At 34.2% G+C, this 7414-nt stretch overlaps 1 long non-coding RNA gene across 2 annotated transcripts in view; it reads right to left on the bottom strand.

Annotated features, from left to right (window-relative positions):
* The window catches only part of LOC111493399, a 631558-nt gene that overhangs the window by 314480 nt on the left and 309664 nt on the right, over nt 1-7414 (bottom strand). The gene's annotated exons all lie outside the window — the stretch shown is intronic.

Here is a 7414-nt window from a genome sequence, read left to right as displayed (position 1 = left end):
CGACGTGCTTCCAGCTGATCTCTGACTTGATAAGTCTTTTCTAATTTGTCAAAAATTGTTAAAAACCACTTCTTGGTTTGTAACTCTTTGCATCTTCTCAATCAGAATCTCTCATACTTTCCTTGGTAGTGGAACTCTTCTTCGTGGCATGAGATCGTACCACCTCATTGTGCCTTGTGTCTTTCTGGTTGGGATAGTAACGCTTCAAATTACTAACATGGAAAATAGGGCTAGTCCACATCCATAGGAGCAATTAGATCCTATATGATGTCTTCTCGGTCTTCTGGATGATTCTGATTGGTTCATAGTATTTTGTGGATCAGTTATTGGTTATTGCTGTGTTGAAACCGGAGTTAATCTGACCTCAACTTGATCAGAACTCTTTCTCTATTTTGGAATTGTCATGGTCGACGCTTCCGATCGACCCTTCTCTTCATCTGTCTGAATGGTCTTCTTGAGTAAACATGAGTTGCTTCGGAGGTTTGTCTCTGTCTCTCCCACCAGTGTAGGTGTTGGCTTGGTGTCTCAACCTAGCATTTGGGTAACCACTAACAAGAGTCTCTGCGGGTTTAATGGACCGGACTTTCAACAAGTCACTTAGCTATTTGTGGAACTCGACTATTTTAGGTTGAGATGTATGACACACATCTATGACAAGTGATCTCACCCCTGACATAAAATCAATCTCGTGATCTATTTGCCTAGGTGGAGATAAATATTTTGTCCGACTTTCTTGTCTTGCATCACAGTGTTTCTATAGTGACCACGAGGTTTCTATTGGAGTTAGCTCACTCAAGCTCTCCTATAAACTATGACACCGACAACGAGCATAGGTTCATCATGACTAAGATCCCTTCTCCAACTATAGTGTCATCATCATTTTCAGCCCTTTTGGTTAACGGGTGTTTGTAATGATTGTTGGTTGGACCCTGTTACTAGTAAGCATTTTGCTAGGGGCTTGGAAATAACTTTATGTCCTAGCAGGAAATCCATCCCTAACACGATGTTGAAGTCATCCATCTTGACTATTACAAAGTCGGTTTGTTCATTTCAGGTTCCCATCTTAACCGGAGTTCTTTTTAGAACTTCTAAGAGGTAAAGCTGCTAAATCGACGACTTTCATCTTTCCTCTGTCTCAATACCAAAGGATGTTCAAGCGTTTTGCTTCGGTCACCGTCATGAAATTGTGGGTGGCTCCAAAGTCGACACTGGTGTTCCTGGGCACTATGTGGTTAACCCAGGTCTCGACATATATAATATAGCGTTCCACTGTCTCTTCCACTCTCTTATGGAAAGTGAACAAGTGCTTAGCTCCCCGCGGGGTGTTTAACGTTCTCAACTAGTGATATTTTTTAGATCATTCCAAATTTTACATGGAAGGCATAGTGTGTCGCTTTTTGTGGGTACTCGATTTCTTGGTGGGTTCCCTTGCGTAATGACCCAAAATATAAAAATGGATTGACGCTCCATAATGACTCTTTCTATGACTACACAACTCTCAAACACTCCTCCACCTTGACTAGCAGCCTGAAAACATCTAAAAAAAAGGGTGATTATAAAATACTTAGTATGAAACCTACTTGTAGTCTCTCATCGGATCCTTAACCTAGTAGATATCCATGAGTTTTACTCTAGGCTCTAGGAAGTTAAGATCTAGTCTCTATCGCTACCTAAACATCTAGATTGCCTTAATTCCCGAACCCACTTTAGGAATGAAGGGGGTGGTTCACCCTTTTCTAGCGTTTTCTGGGAGAAAAATCTCATATTTACGATAAACTACTTTTTTGTACTTAGACGTAGATAGCTTGCTTTACTTAAGTGGTGTAAAACCGATGTCATGGGTTTGGGTGCTACCTCTTAAAACTCTCTTGCTATTGGAGACAAAATGGTGTGTGCAACATTGCTCGTCATCCATGCGAGATTAACGGGTGAATCATTCCCACAGGACATATAGTTACCTGGATTGAAAGAGCAACCTCCTGTGCTTGCCAGCTACTGAGTTACCCCATTTGGCTCTATGTCCCCCCTCTCCAGGCAGGTTTACTACAACGACTCATCCTCAAAGTTAGGCGACTAGTTACCTTGGTGCACTACCCTAATCGCCCTAAGCCTAACCCCTCAATATTTGTGGCACCATTAAACTTATGACACTTCTCGTTGACAATAAACGAAGTCATCATTTTCTACCTAATTAAATGAGAATAGATGAGGGCTATTAATTTTTTTGGTATAATTTTATTAAAATAATTTATTTGAGAATAATTATTGATATTGACCCAAAACAAACTAAAAAAAGGTAAGATTTAATTCATGTTATTTATAATATACTTATTAATGCATAAAAATTTAATTAAGAGTTAAAGGCATATTATTGTTTTATTAATAAATTATTGCAATATACGATTCACAACTATATCTAATTAAATATAATTTATTAGAATAAGTAAAAGTTTATATAATTTTATTAAAATCAATGTGAGGATAATTATTAAGATTATTTATTTTAATTACAAAATAAACTAAAATTTACCGGAACAAAAATAAATTAAATTTTAATGGGTTAAAATTAGTTTAATAAAAATAAAATAATTAAATACTTTAGTTATTTAAAATTATATAACATAATAATAATTGAAAATAATACTATTAATTTGATTCTCAAACATTTTATTTTCAGACATCCAAAACAAACCCTCAAAATATTTTTAACGGCTTACAATTTCATAACTAAAAACTCAAATTAATTTAATTAATTAATTAATTAATTAATATTTTTATGATAATAATATTATTAGTATTTTTATGTGTCCATAAAAGTCAAAATAATAATTTCAAAATCACTTAAATGAGAGCAAGTTGAATAACAAATTCTAAATGGCTGAGTCCAATAATTTTGGTTATTATTAAATAAAGAAATATATAACATTAATTATTATATTAATTAATTTTCTTTAAAAAAAAATTATATATGCTATTCCTTTCAATATCCACCCTTCATTTCTCTTTTTAAATTTTGATTATATTTTTAATTCATATTTTTCCCATAATAACTTGTAGATCAGATTTACATTTGAACATATAAAAAGAACAAAGCCATTAAAAGAGTCGAAAATTTTTTATTTAAATTTTCAAGAGATATTTAAAGAGTAGAGTAGGTCGAATTTGACGGACACTATGAGTAGTGTCATTAGTGTTGTCCGTTATAAATAAAAATTTGTTTTCAATTTGTTGAATATTATTTATGGTTAAAGTAGTTAAAAGTCAGTACAAGATTGATGATAGTGATGTAAGACAATGATATGGAAAAAGAACGCGTTTTTAATGTTATAGTTATAAATTATTTATATCGTACTTTAAGCAAAGATAAGTTTAATAAAATATGTTTGTGTTCTTCTCCATTAAAGGGACATGGGAAGGAACTAATTTGAAAAGAAGAATTAGTATGCTAGTTAGTCATATGTAAAGGTGACGGCGATTCAAGAAGCAAAGAATCTCATCGAACTTCAGTCGGCTCTAACACATGAGATTAACCGATCTTTAACATTTTTATTTGTAGGTTTATTTGAAAGCCTTCCATACTTATATAATGGTTAATTTTTTAATGAGACTCTAATACTCGAAAGAAACTAAAGAAAAAAAAAGGGCAAAAATGCAATTTTCCATGGGTAGCCGAGTTCGTTTAGAAGGTTATTTTAACGTTTCTTGATTTTTTAGCAAAACACGTGGTTTAGATCCTTAACTCATTGTTCTTTGTTTATTTCTTTCATATTCCTTTAAATCATACTTAACTTAAGGTTAATATTGAAACCCAAGTGATTCTTACAGGTATTTCTCAGTTGAAGATGGCTACTTCAAAGTTGATGTTTGGGACCTTCCTTCTCGAGTTTTTTTGGTATCTGAAGTACTATAAATTTTTGTTGTGATCTATTTTAAGTCTAGTTTTTTGAACCATCAACAATTTCTTAAGAATCAGTTTGGATTGAGTTGAGTTTGAGAAAATCAAAGGGTGTTTAGGCCTAAATCTCGCGTCCTCTAGCTCTCTTGAGAGATCTTCTAGCCTTGTTTGTTTTATGAAACTTGAAGATGGCATTGCAAAGAAGAGTTAGGGAGTAATTTCATATCATAATGAACTATAGCTTAAATTATGGCCCTCAAAACTTTGCTCAAAAATATGTTTCTCGTCGGAGATAAGCCTAGAAAAAGTCTTATTGGCTGGGACGTTCTAGACACTTTCAGGTCTTGATTCCTTCACGATATCTCTTCCTTATCTTTCTCTCAAGCTTAAGAATTCATTTTGGATGAATAAATTTACGTGGGTGTCTCCAATTTTGAAATCCAAACTCTCGGCTCCTTACTTTTTTATTTTTTTTATTTTTGCAAAATTAGCTTTTATTGGTCAGCACGACAGGGACCTCCTCAAGACTCGATATCTTCATTAATTCTTCTCCTCTCATCTCTATGAAGCTAATGATATTTGTTTTATCTAGTAAGATGATATGTATATGCTTAATTTTAGATTATCCTCAATCTTGTTTAAAATGGACCCGATAATGATTTCTTCAACTACCCTCGATCTTAGGAAGTGCTTGACATAGGTTTGGATTGCAACAATGTTCGTGGAATTCATCATCCAAGGAAGTGTTTGACATGGGTTTGGAGTCATAAATTTGCTCGTCTCTCAAATCCTTCATCAAACTTGTTAGGAGATCATTTAAACGTGCATGCATTGGTTTGATGAAGAAAGGTTAACCATAGAATTCAAATTTAAAAGAAACCCAAGAGTAAAAATCTATGATGGTCTAAAAGTTTCAAACTCAAGTTTTAGGAATCTTGAACACTTCATTCTTGTCTAACAACATTGATCAGAACTTCATATTTATAGGTGATGTCTTGACCGATCTTGATTTTTCTTGACTTGATTTTGAACTTAAAATTTGGAAAGCCCATAAAAAAAATCTCCTCCCGAGATGTCTTCACCGCATTAGTTTTGAATATCAGTCATTGTATCGAAAGAACCTTGAGCTTTCTTGAATATTTTGAAATTTCACCTTCTGCAAAAGTGATCCGAGAGAGTGTAGAAGCCAAATGGAATAGGCATCACACTACAAATTTGTGTACCGCTGTAACAGTCTAAGCCCATCGCTATATTATCCTCTTTGGGCTTTTCCTTTCAGACTTACCATCAAGGTTTTTAAAACGCCTTGGTTAGGGAGCGGTTTCCATACCCTTAAAAAAAGATGTTTCATTCCTCTCTCCAACTGATGTGGGATCTCACAATCTATCCCTTGAGGGCCTAGTGTTCTTGTTAGCACACCACTAAGTGTCTTGCTCTGATATCATTTGTAACACTCCAAGCCCACTCCAAGCCCACCACTAGTAGATGTCCTCTTTGGGCTTTCCGTTTTGGGTTTCCTCTCAAAGTTTTCACAATGTGTCTTCTAGGGAGAGCTTTCTACACCCTTATAAGGAATGTTTCATTCGCCTCTCCAACGAATGTGGGATCTCATAGCTGCCTTGGATTGGCTCTCCAAGATGTTCTCGAGTTCTTTCAATATTGAATTGAATTATGCGTATAGGTTAGGGAGACTTTCAACACTTTCTTTCTTTACCATTCTTGTGGGTAATCTTAATTAGAAGGTGTTGGAACAAGTTTGAAGAGAAATAGTAGACTATAGCTCTCAAATTTAAAAGAAATCCAAGAAAGAAATACCTAAAAGTGAAACGCTTATAACTCAAGTTTGTGGGCATGTCAATGCTTGATTCTTGTTCCAAATGAAAGCTCCTACTTCATACTTTATAGAGGAAGTTTAAACCAACATTAAAACCTCCAAACTCATCATAAATTTGAAGTTGAATGTTTTAGATATTCTACTAAAAATATCTTCTTCGATTAAAGGCTTGTCGACCTATATTTTAAATTTTAGCCGGTAGATTTATTGAGTTGTGTGCCCTCTAGAACATATCAAATCTTGGTGAAGATCCAATGGTTGGATGAAAAGATCTCATCAATTATGTGTAAGCAACCACGGTAGCGTATCTAATTTTATGATCTAATGGTATTTTTGTAATTAACTTGAACATCAGAGGTATTTTGGTAAATTTTCATTTTCTGAACTTTTTATTTCCTTTAGTACCTTAAAATTTCTTGTCTATAAGGAATTAAAATGGTGGAAAGTTGCTTAAAAATTTTAAAAATGACATTTTTGTCCTACACGCCAAATTTGGATCCTTTAGACTTCCTTATGTGCCCTTAAACATTTCTTTAGGCTTGAGGTATTACAATTAGATTCATGTCGTTAGAAATGGATGAACCTCCTTCATATTCATAGTGGACTTGTAATGGATATGAGATCCACTCGAAATTTTAAAGCATTCTTAAAAGTTCAAATAGTTGTAGAACTAAATCCGAACTTTTAGAGTCTAGAGAAAAGTCTATGTGAACTTAACTACGATATGGATATGATGAGAGCCTACAGTCAGTTGCTTACCAAGTATGTTTATACTCACCCCATTCCTCATCCCTTTTCCAAGTGTTGCTGATTGTCGGCCGAGGTCAGAGAGTGTTCAGGAGTTATGCGGTCATAGAGAGGGTCGTTTGGGTGGTGAGTCATTTGTGCATTTTGTATCTTTTGTATTTCGTTTTGAAGTTGTATCCAAACCTATTTTTCATTTGTAATAAACTCGAACAGCACTGACTGACTTGTAATTGGATAAAATTTTATTGTACTTTATAATATGTTATTTTCTTTTGTCTTTTTCTTCTTCGTTATGGTCCAAGATTCGAAACCTAAAGAATTGGGTTGTTAGACTTTATTAGTAGTTAGGATACCCATTTACACTTGGTAGAGTTTGCTGACATATAGATGGCACTATTGAGGTGTTATATGGTCATAGATGTCGAACCCTAATATTCTTGGAAGAAGTGGTAAACGATAACCGTTAGAACTTGAATTACTACTAATGCAGCCGAGCAAAAGAAAAAAAAAGTTCTAATGCCTTAGAGTCCCAAAAGAGATGCAACTCGAGAAAAGGTTTGGATTTTAGAATGGATTGGATTACAAGGGAATAGGATGACATTGCCACTAACTCGACCGGGTGCATAACGTTTTCAAAGTATCAATGCTATGCAAATATGTGAAGTATTGAAGTATGGTTCACATTCAGAGGGTTGATGGCTACATCCAACATCTATATAGACTAAATTTAAAGAAAAGATGAGTTAGAATCAAGCTTTTGAGCGAACACGAAAAGGTAAGATCTTGCAAAAGTTCGTGATTTTGAGCTTCAAATTCTTGTTATATGATGGAAGAAAGAACTTAAAATTTAGCTCAATAGATTTGTAACCGTTAGAAATACAAAATCAAAAAAGAAGCTGAAAGGAGATAATGTTTGTAGAATAAGTTATCATGTGAGG

Source organism: Cucurbita maxima, unplaced genomic scaffold (genome assembly GCF_002738345.1).
Source record: "Cucurbita maxima cultivar Rimu unplaced genomic scaffold, Cmax_1.0 Cma_Scf00001, whole genome shotgun sequence".
Classification (NCBI taxonomy): domain Eukaryota; kingdom Viridiplantae; phylum Streptophyta; class Magnoliopsida; order Cucurbitales; family Cucurbitaceae; genus Cucurbita; species Cucurbita maxima.
Note: the sequence above shows the minus strand (reverse complement) of the source record. Positions and strands in the feature narration are given on the sequence as shown.